Consider the following 9,278-nt stretch of genomic DNA (forward strand, 5'->3'; position numbering starts at 1 on the left):
GGTTCTTTTATCCTCTGATGTTTGCTTCCTTCCTTTTTTAAGCTACTTCCAGTGTCATGCTTGACATCCATTTTGGCTTTTTCTTCTTCCTGACATTTTGCAATACTGTGTCGCTTTCTTCCTTGATGACATTTTTAAACTCCATCCAAATTTCCTCTGGTTCTTTGTCTGAGATTACGCACCTCAAATCTATTTTTTACATGATCCTTAAATACAGGTGCAATGTTCATCAGTTTATATTTGGGCAACTCTAAGGCATGATTGATCTTTCTAAGTTTTAGCCTGAGTTTACAAAGTAACAGCATGTGATCTGTTCCACAGTCAGCTCCAGGCCATGTTTTTCCTGCCAAAACAGAACTCCTCCATCTCTTTCTGCAAGTAATATAGACTATTTGATTTCTATATAGTCTATGTCTGCATTCGTCATTTAGGTTGGATAAAGAAGGTGCTGGAAATTAAAACAGTCATTTGAGTCACAGAAATCCTAAGTCGGTCCCCGGCTTGATTCTGATTTCCAAGGCCGTATTTTCCAACAACCGTCATTTCCATTCCATCACCAACTTTTGCATTCCAAACCCCAGTGATAATCACCATATCTTGTAGCTTTTATCAACCTCTCTCTGTACTTCATCGTAATACCGATTTCTTCTTGCTCTACATTTGTTGTTGGGGCATACACCTGAAGTATTGTCATATTGAATGGTTATCTTCTGAAACTAAAAGATATCGATTGGTCATTGACAGCATTATATCCAATAACTCTCTTAGCAATTTTTTTTTCATTGAGGCGCCAGAAGGAAGTCAAGACCTCCTTTCCCAGTGAGGCTCGAGGAGTGAGAGAAGATGAGGCCCCCTCTGGAGAGAGCAGAAGAAGCGTACGTGTTGTCTCGGGAGAGTCAGGTTTCAGTGAAGGGGAGGAGGAGGAGTGACTGGGACAGGAACAGGTCAAAGATGAAGGGAAGCTTCCCCACGATGGAGTTGGGGATCTACAGGTCACCCTTGGCTGAATCTGTGGATATGTGGGTATTTGGGTGGTGGGGAAGGGGGAGGGGACAGCGCTAGAGTTGGGGAGGGTTTGGCTGAAACAGGGGCTGGTGTAGGGGGAGGGGACAAGGGGTGGCGCTGAAACAGGATTACAGGGATGCAACGAGGAGGATGGTGTGAGCAGTGCAAGAGGTGGAGAGGAATTTGGCGGCAGATCTTGGGGGAGGTGAGGTGGGAGGAGACGACTGGGGTGGTCTGACAGGAAGTGGGGGGATTGAAGGTCATGGTGGAGTCGGTGAGGTAAATGACAATTACAACTTAATCCCGTGTTACTCAGAGAAGGTGGTTGTATTGTCCTTGGGTCGTTAAGTGGGAGAACGTCAGAGACTAGAAGAACCTTGAGTAACTGGCTGAATTGTCCTTGGGTCTTAGAGAGTGAAGAGTCCAGTATTCAGGGGAACACCGAGGAGTCTGTAAACTCGTTGTGGTCATTGTATGTAACTGTTTATTGTTGTAGATGGTAATGGCGAGGGGACAGGAAACATGCCGTTATTTTCTATTTTCATCATCCATCCATCTATCCTCTTCCCCGAGGGATTACTCTGGAGGAGGAGCACCAAGAGGGGCCTCCCGTCGGTACCAGTCAAAAGAAGGGACTCTCCCACTCTTCTCTACTCTGCTTCTAGATTGATGGCGATGGTGTATACTGAGGGGAAAGGAACCGAACCATTAATTTCTCCTTTGTTTGTCCATTCATCTGTCCACTCGCTTTCTGGATGAACTACCGCAGCTCGATTTCCTACTACTCTGTCTGGTTTTGGCCCTCCTCCTCCTCCTGGTCCTAGTCCACCTCCGTCCCAAGGTACTGATCTATCTCCTCTGACTAGCCGTGGTCCTCCTCCTCTAACGGGTCATGACCCTGCTCTTCTGCCTAGTCCGGAACTCCCATCTCTCCTTGATCCTGGGCCCTCCTCTTCCTCCTGGTCCTGGCCCTCCTCCTCTTTTGTCGGGGCCTGGTCTCCCTCCTCCATCTGGTTCTGGCCTCTGTACTCTACCTGGTCATGGCCCTGCTCCTCCATCTAGTCCTTATCCTTCACCTCTCTCTGGTCTTGGCCCACCTCCTCCTCCTGGTACTGGACCACTTCCTCGCCCTGGTCTTGGTCCTCTTGCTGTGCCTGACTATGACCTCCCTCCTCCTCCTGGTCCTAGCCCTCATCTTCCACCTGGTCCTTGTCTTCGTCCTGCACCTGAACCTGGCCTTCATCTAATCCCTGGCCCTAGGCCTCCTTCTCCACCTGGTCCTGACCCTCGTCATCTGCTTTGCCCTGGCAAACCTCCTCCCCCTTGTCCTGGCCCTCCGGCTCCTCCGTCTGTTCCTTGCCCTCCTTCTCCCACGGTCCTGGCCCACACCTTCTGTCTGTTCTGGTCCTCCTCCTCCGGCTCTTCCTTGGCCTCCTCTGCCTGGTCCTGACCCTCCTCCCCCACCAGTCATTAGCCGTCCTCGTCCACCTGATCCTGGCCCTCCTCCTCTTCCAGTGGCATCAAATGGATAGGCTGGAACCCAGTTCTGGCCCCAATTCAAGTGCCATTCCCAAGCACTTATTAAAGTGCTCTGCACACAGTAAGTGCTCAGTAAATACGATTGGATGGATGAATGAATGCATTTCCAACCCCCTCCTGGGGGCACCCATGCCTCAACAGAGGTGTGCCCAAGCCCAGCTCTTAAACCTATCCGGGCTCTACCCTGGTAGGCGGGTTTCCCCCTTCCCAGCCCACCCCCAGACTAGAATGGCGCTCCACTGTCAGCGCCCCCACTCCCTACCGACCCCGCTGGCTGAAGGAAAGGCGGTCCCAACCTCGAAAGGAGGTAGGGATTTGACCCTGGCGTGGTCCAGTTCCTCCCGCCCCCGAGTCCTGGGGTTAAAGTCCACCCCCGCCTGGCCTCCTTCCTCCCGCGGGCGGCCAGAGCAAAAATGGTGGATCACGGAGAGGGCCGGGGCCCCTGAACCTGCTTCTCTCACATGGCTGTCTGGGGCCGGAATCCTCTCATTTCTTCTGAGACCTGAACCTATGGCACGTCCCAAGGCAGCCCCCATTACCTCAGACCTGGAGCCCCAGGACAGTCCTGTTGCCACCTCGCCCTCCTAGGCTTCTTCTCCTACGGGATGGGAGACCTCAGAAGAAGAACTAGCCATCGTTCTCTACCAGTCTCCTCTTGTAGGATCTCAGGAATCTGCGAATCCTGGTCGAGCAGTCGTTTTCTAGAGTTTGAATTTCTGAAAAGGTGGTGGTAAAGAGCACGTGAGATGTAGGGCAGAGAGACAGAGACAGAGAGACAGAGAGAAAGAGAGGGAGAGAGAGAGGGAGAGAGAGAGAGAGAGAGGGTGTCTATATTTGAGATTCTCTCTGGAAAAGGATTCCCTAGTCCTCAGCGGAGAGCAGCTGGCTTTCTAGAATGATGGTGATAGTGTGTAATGAGGGGAAAGGAAACGAGCCATTATTTTCTCGGTTTTTGCCCATCCATCCATCCAACCGCTTCCCGGAAAGACTACAGACTCCTTTGGGATCCGTCTAAGAAAAGGGGCTGGGCCTGATAATGAGGCATATTTTGCAGTTTTTTGTTTGCTTCTTTTTTCTTTCCGAGCGCCCTCCTCTCCCCACTCACCAAGGAAGAAAATGGCCACAAATTTCACATCTGGCTGGGGGCAGTTGGTATATGCTAGAGGTTGGTACGAGAAAATGGGATGGCTATACTCAAAGCTCTCCATCTGGGGAGGAAGAGAAGGGGAGTGAGAGACGCCAGCCTACGCCCAACCTTCTTGCAGATGCACCCTAACTCTCCAACTGCTAGTTCCACCCCAGGGCACTGGGCTCTTAACCTCCTCCTGGTCCCTTTCGCAAATCAACCCCTCTAGACTCTAAGGTCATTGCAGGCTGGGAACGTGTCCACCAACTGTTCAACTGTACTCACTGAGGCACTCGGTACAGTACTCTGCACACAGTAATTAACCAATGTATCCCACCCGTGTGTTCCCCAGGAGGGATCCACACCCACAATTCCCACCCCAGACCCAAGGACGCCCCCTCCCACCCACCACCCATCCCAGACGTACTCACCAAGGCCTCACAGATGGTACCGTAGGCTGTGCTCTCCCTCTCTTCCCAGCTCACCCTCCATCCGAATACTTTGGAGTGCCTCCAGCCGACATTCTGGGCCAACTAGAAGAATGTATATCTGGCTTCCTGGAAACGGAGAGCCCGAGGCGTGGGTGTCAGAGGGCGGCAGAGCCCAGGACCAGGGTCCCAGAGAGGATGGGCACTGTGGAGGGAGGGGGAGACTCACTTTGACCATTGTTGGGTTCTCGTCCTTCAGGTAAAAGAGGACGGGGAGGAGGCAGCAGATCAGCTTCTGACAGAGGCCGGCTTTCCTCTCCATCACAGAGCTGCTGGCTACTGCTGCCAGCAGCTCCAGGGCTGTCACCCGCACCAGGGGTCTCTGCTGAGGAGAAATCCCCGTTGCAGTGTGTAGGAGGGGCGGGAGTTGGGTGGGGGACTGCTGGCACCCTGGCGGGAGCTGGGGACCCAATGGCAGAGACAACAGGGGCACTGAGATCTCCGGTGCAAGGGCAGCACTGGCAGATGGGGAGAATGAGTGCCGGGCAGAGGGTGGGGGAGGGCCGTGGTTCACCTCTGGAGTGACGAGTTGAGAACACGCAGCAGATTCCCCAATCTCTTTGGGAGCTGTGGAAGCGGCCGCCCGCACTTGGGTTCTCTCCTGAGGAGAGATCCCCGGTGGAGTGTGTGAGAGGGGCAAGAGATGTGTGGGGAGCTTCTGGCACCAGGGCGGGGGCTGGGGACCCCAGGGCAGGGACAACCGGGGGAGAGACGTCTGCCGGGGGAGATTAGAGAAGGCATCGCCGGCAGAAGGAAAGCTCCGCCCGAGTACGGGGGAAGCCCTGTGGCTCGTTTCGGGGGTGACGTTATTGGGAAGGGCAGCCGATGCCATGAACCCAGGGGCAGCGGCCCCCTCTGGGTTATGGCACAGCCGGGTCGGGGGCCGGGAAGGTTCAGAAGGATAGGAAGGAAGGAAAGAAAAGCGAGCGAGAGAGAGAGAGACAGAGAGACAGAGAGAGAGAGAGACAGACAGACAGACAGACAGACAGACAGACAGACAGACACAAAGGCAGACAGACAGACTACAATTGGGACTCACCCTGGGGAAGGAATTCCAAGTCTTCGCCGAAGAGCCACAGATTATCCAGACTGATGTTGATAGTGTATACTGAAGAAGATATGTAGGCCTTCCAGAAGACCTTCTAGAAATGGAGAACAGGAATGGGGGTTACGGGGGGAGGGGAGGTGTCAGAGGGAGAGGGAGGGGAGGACCAGGCACCCAAAATGAGCAGGGACTGCAGAAGGTGGGGAAGACGCACGTTGCTCACTGTAGGGAGCTGGCCCATTACGTGGAAGATGACAGAGAGTAGGCAGTGGAACAGCAATGCTGCAGTTGGCAGGCTTCCTTCTCCATCGACCATCCACCATCCACGGTTCCCAGCAGCTCCAGGGGAGCAGCCTGTATTTGGCGTCTCTCCAGAGAAGAAACCCCCGTTAGAGTGTGTAGGAAGGGCAGGAGATGGGAACGGGGCAGGTTCTTGACCCAGGCGGCGGTTGATGGTCCCGCCGGTTTCTATTTTTATTTTCTAATTTGTTTGCCTATCCATCCATTCACGCGTTTCTCAGAAGGACTATCGCCGCTCGGCTTCAATATCCAGTCCCCAGGGGCATGGAGGAGGAATCAAGAGGGGCCTCCTCTGGGACCCGGCAAGGAAAGGGGGCTGGGACAGAAAATGACGCTTTTTTGTTGGTTTTTTGCTTGTTTTCTTTTCTTTCCCCAGTGCCTTCCACTCTCCACTCACCGAAGACGAGCACAGCCGTAAATTTCACATCTGGTTGTGCACAGTTGGTATACACCAGAGTTTGGGACAAGAAAATGGGATGGTTGTCCTGAAAGCTCTCCATCTGAGCAGGAGGAGAAGGAGAGTGAGAGACCCCTGCCAATCCCCAACATGCTTGTAGATGCCCACCCCCAAGTCCCCAAAACCTAGTTCCACGCCAGGGCACTGGGCTCTAAACCTCCTCCTGGTCGCTTTCCCAAATCAACCCTTCTAGCCTGGAAGGTCATTGCTGATCGGGACCGTGTCCACTAGCTGTTCAGCTGAACTCTCCGAAGCAATGGGTACAGTGCTCTGCCCACGCTAATTACCCCGGATATCCCATCGATGTGCCCTGCAGGAGACATCCGGGCCCACAATTTCCCCTTAGACTCAAGGACACCCCTACAGTCCCCTACCCATCCCAGTCGTACTCACCAAGGCCTCCCAGATGGTGCCACAGGCCGTGCTCTCCCTCTCCTCTTCGCTTAGTGTCCATCCAACTACTTGGGTGTACCCCCAGTCGATTCTTTGGGCCAGCCAGAAGAATATGTATCTGGCTTTAGTGAAACGGAGAATCCGAGGGTGAGTTTTAGAAGGCAGAAGAGGCCAGGACCAGGGACAGGGATGAAGGGGACTGTGCAGGGTCGGGGAGACTCACTTTGCCCACTGTCGAGTGCTCATACTTCAAGTGGAAAAGGACGGGGAGGAGGAAGCGGATCAGCTCCTGCTGGAGGCAGGCTTCCTCCTCCGTCACCCAGTTGCCGGCCACAGCTGCCAGCAGCTCCAAAGCTGCCACCCGCACTTGGGTTAGCTCCTCGGGAGAAACCCGCGGTGGAGTATGTAGGAGGGGAACGACATGGGAAGAGGGCAGGTCCTTGACCCGGGCGGTGGTTGATGGTTCTGCCGGTTTGTAGCCCGTCCGCAGGGAGATCTCGGCATCTTCGTGGAGGTCTCTGACCCAGGCGGGGGTTTATTTTCCCCTCCTGGTTGTGGCCTTTCAGGCCTCACACTTCGCTCTGGCCCACGTTCTCACAGGCTTCCTATTCTCTCCCAGACTGGGAGCACTAAGAATAGCCTCAGGCCATGATTCCTATTCTGCCTTTGCACGTGGGAGTTGAGAAACGTCCAGATCGTGTTCTCAGCACTTGTCGTGATAGTTTACTCTTATTACCGCTCCTGTACTTTAGCCCAGTGCCTGGATCAAGCCACGGCTGTGGCCTGGGAGATGCAATCGGCCCTGTTCCCAACGGAGTGGAGCAGCAATGGTGGCCATGCAGACAGTGGTTATTCTCAACACTCCACGATAGGTTGGTTCAGGTCCACACGCAGTAAACCGCTTGGCATCCTTGGGAGTGGATGTACTCCTTCCCTGGAACCTCGGTGCGTGAATTTTCCTATTCTATTTCGCTTTGTCCTATTTGATGTATGCTGCTGTTGGAAACCGCAGAAGAATAGCATGGAAGAGAGGAAATGGGATACCCCTCATGCCTGTCCAGATAAGGAATTGGGTGTAGAGCCGTCAAGAGCCCCACTGGGCCACAGGTGGACCAGTGCCAAAGCGTGGGATAGAAGAAAAAGGGATACGTCCCTATGGGTAGAGATTAAGCTCTGCCTTTATTTGTAACAATTAGCTAAATTTAGTGTCCGAATTGCAGAACTAATCTGTAGATCCATCAGATTTCATGAGAGCTTACTGCGTGCAGAGTACCTTGTTGAGTGTTTGAAAGACTACAATACCACAGAGTTGGGGTACACATCCCCTGTCCACAAAGAGCTCACAATCTAGAGTACATATTATTTACATTACTATAAATAAGAAATGTTTATAATATAATTAACTAAGGTCGGTCTAGCCCTCAGTCCTGAATTGCTGGATGACTGCCATCAGGACCTCCAGGTGACTCGGGGTAATCTGCTTATTTGGCCAATCGATGGGATTTATTGAGTGCCTACTGGAGGCAGAGCACTTTACCGAGCGCTAGGGAGAGTAGGATTCAAAAATCGGCTCAGCTTCTGCTTCAATTCTAGGAAGTTGATTGGAGGTCTGAAAAATTATAATGATGGCATTTGTAAAGCGCTGACTAGGTGCCAAGCACTGTTCTAAGCACTGGGCTAGATACAAGATCATCAGGTAAAAATACAGTCCCTGTCCCACATGGGGCACCCAATCTAATAATAATACCTGCTGTATTTTTTAGTCGCTTCCTGTGTGCCAGGCACTGTACTAAGCACTGTGGGGGATAAGACCAGATCGGGTTGGACCTAGTCCCTGTCCCACACGGGGCTTCTTCTCTTCATCCCCATAGGTACGCGACCTTCACGAGCTCACCTCTTCCAGGAGACCATCCAAGACTAAGTCCCCTTTTTCCTCTGCTCCTCCTCCCCTCCCTATCGCCTCTGCTCACTCCCTCTACTCTACAACCCCTCCCCACCATACAGCACTTGTGTATACATGTTCATATTTATAATTCTACTGATTTTACTGATCATGTGTATACATCTATAATTCTATTTATTTATATTGATGCTATTGATGCCTGTCCATTTGTTTTGTTTTGTTTTGTTGCCTATCTCCCCCCTTCTAGATTATGAGCCCGTTAGGGAAGGATTGTCTCTATTTGTTGTTGTATTGTACTTTTCAAGTGCTTAGGACAGTGCTCTGCAGACAGTAAGCGCGCAGTGAATATGATTGAATGAATGAATGAATGAATGAATGAAGGATGTCAGACTAGGAATGTAGGCTCTGGCTTCACACAAGAAACTATACGAGGAGGACTTGGCCAAGCTCGTTGTGCATATCGTCCGCGCAGCTCACACTGGATTTGCCCTCCAAAACCAGACGGCCAAGGTACGGGAGACCTGGTCCCATATGTCTACAGGACTCGGGTAGGACCGAATAGACTCTGAGAAACTGGAAGTCATTTGGGAATTCCTTTCCTCATATTTCCCCAATGTTGCCTCCCCCACTGGTCCTGGCATATTTTGACTTTCCTCGCTCAAGACGTGGCTTAAATGGTCTCGTGCTCTGTTGTTCTCCAGCTTTCTCTATAGCTTTTTTTCACCACTGCTGCTCCATGAAGATCCACCTGCACGCGCTCCGCCTAGACCAACACTGGAGCTGACCGGTCGGGATGCTTCTGGAGTCTCCCAACCAGAGCTAGCCAAACGGACCTCATTTTGGAAAGGCCCTTCTTCACCTCTGTTATCAGGGAATTGTTACATGCTCTGAGTGGTTTATGTATGGGTAACAAAGACTTGTAGTTAGAGGCCACACGCTGCAGATTTGGCTCAAGGTTACACATAACAGGGACTAAACATCTCACCCAAATTCCCCTATATCTTCCCCGTCTGCCACGTCCA

General features: G+C 52.3%; 1 pseudogene; it reads left to right on the plus strand.

Annotated features, from left to right (window-relative positions):
- Positions 1-5,767: 5,767 nt before the first annotated feature.
- LOC119923608 lies at positions 5,768-9,040 on the plus strand (annotated as a pseudogene).
- The last annotated feature ends 238 nt before the right edge of the window (positions 9,041-9,278 follow it).

The sequence above is a fragment of the Tachyglossus aculeatus genome, unplaced genomic scaffold (assembly GCF_015852505.1).
Source record: "Tachyglossus aculeatus isolate mTacAcu1 unplaced genomic scaffold, mTacAcu1.pri scaffold_204_arrow_ctg1, whole genome shotgun sequence".
In the NCBI taxonomy this organism is placed as follows: Eukaryota; Metazoa; Chordata; class Mammalia; order Monotremata; family Tachyglossidae; genus Tachyglossus; species Tachyglossus aculeatus.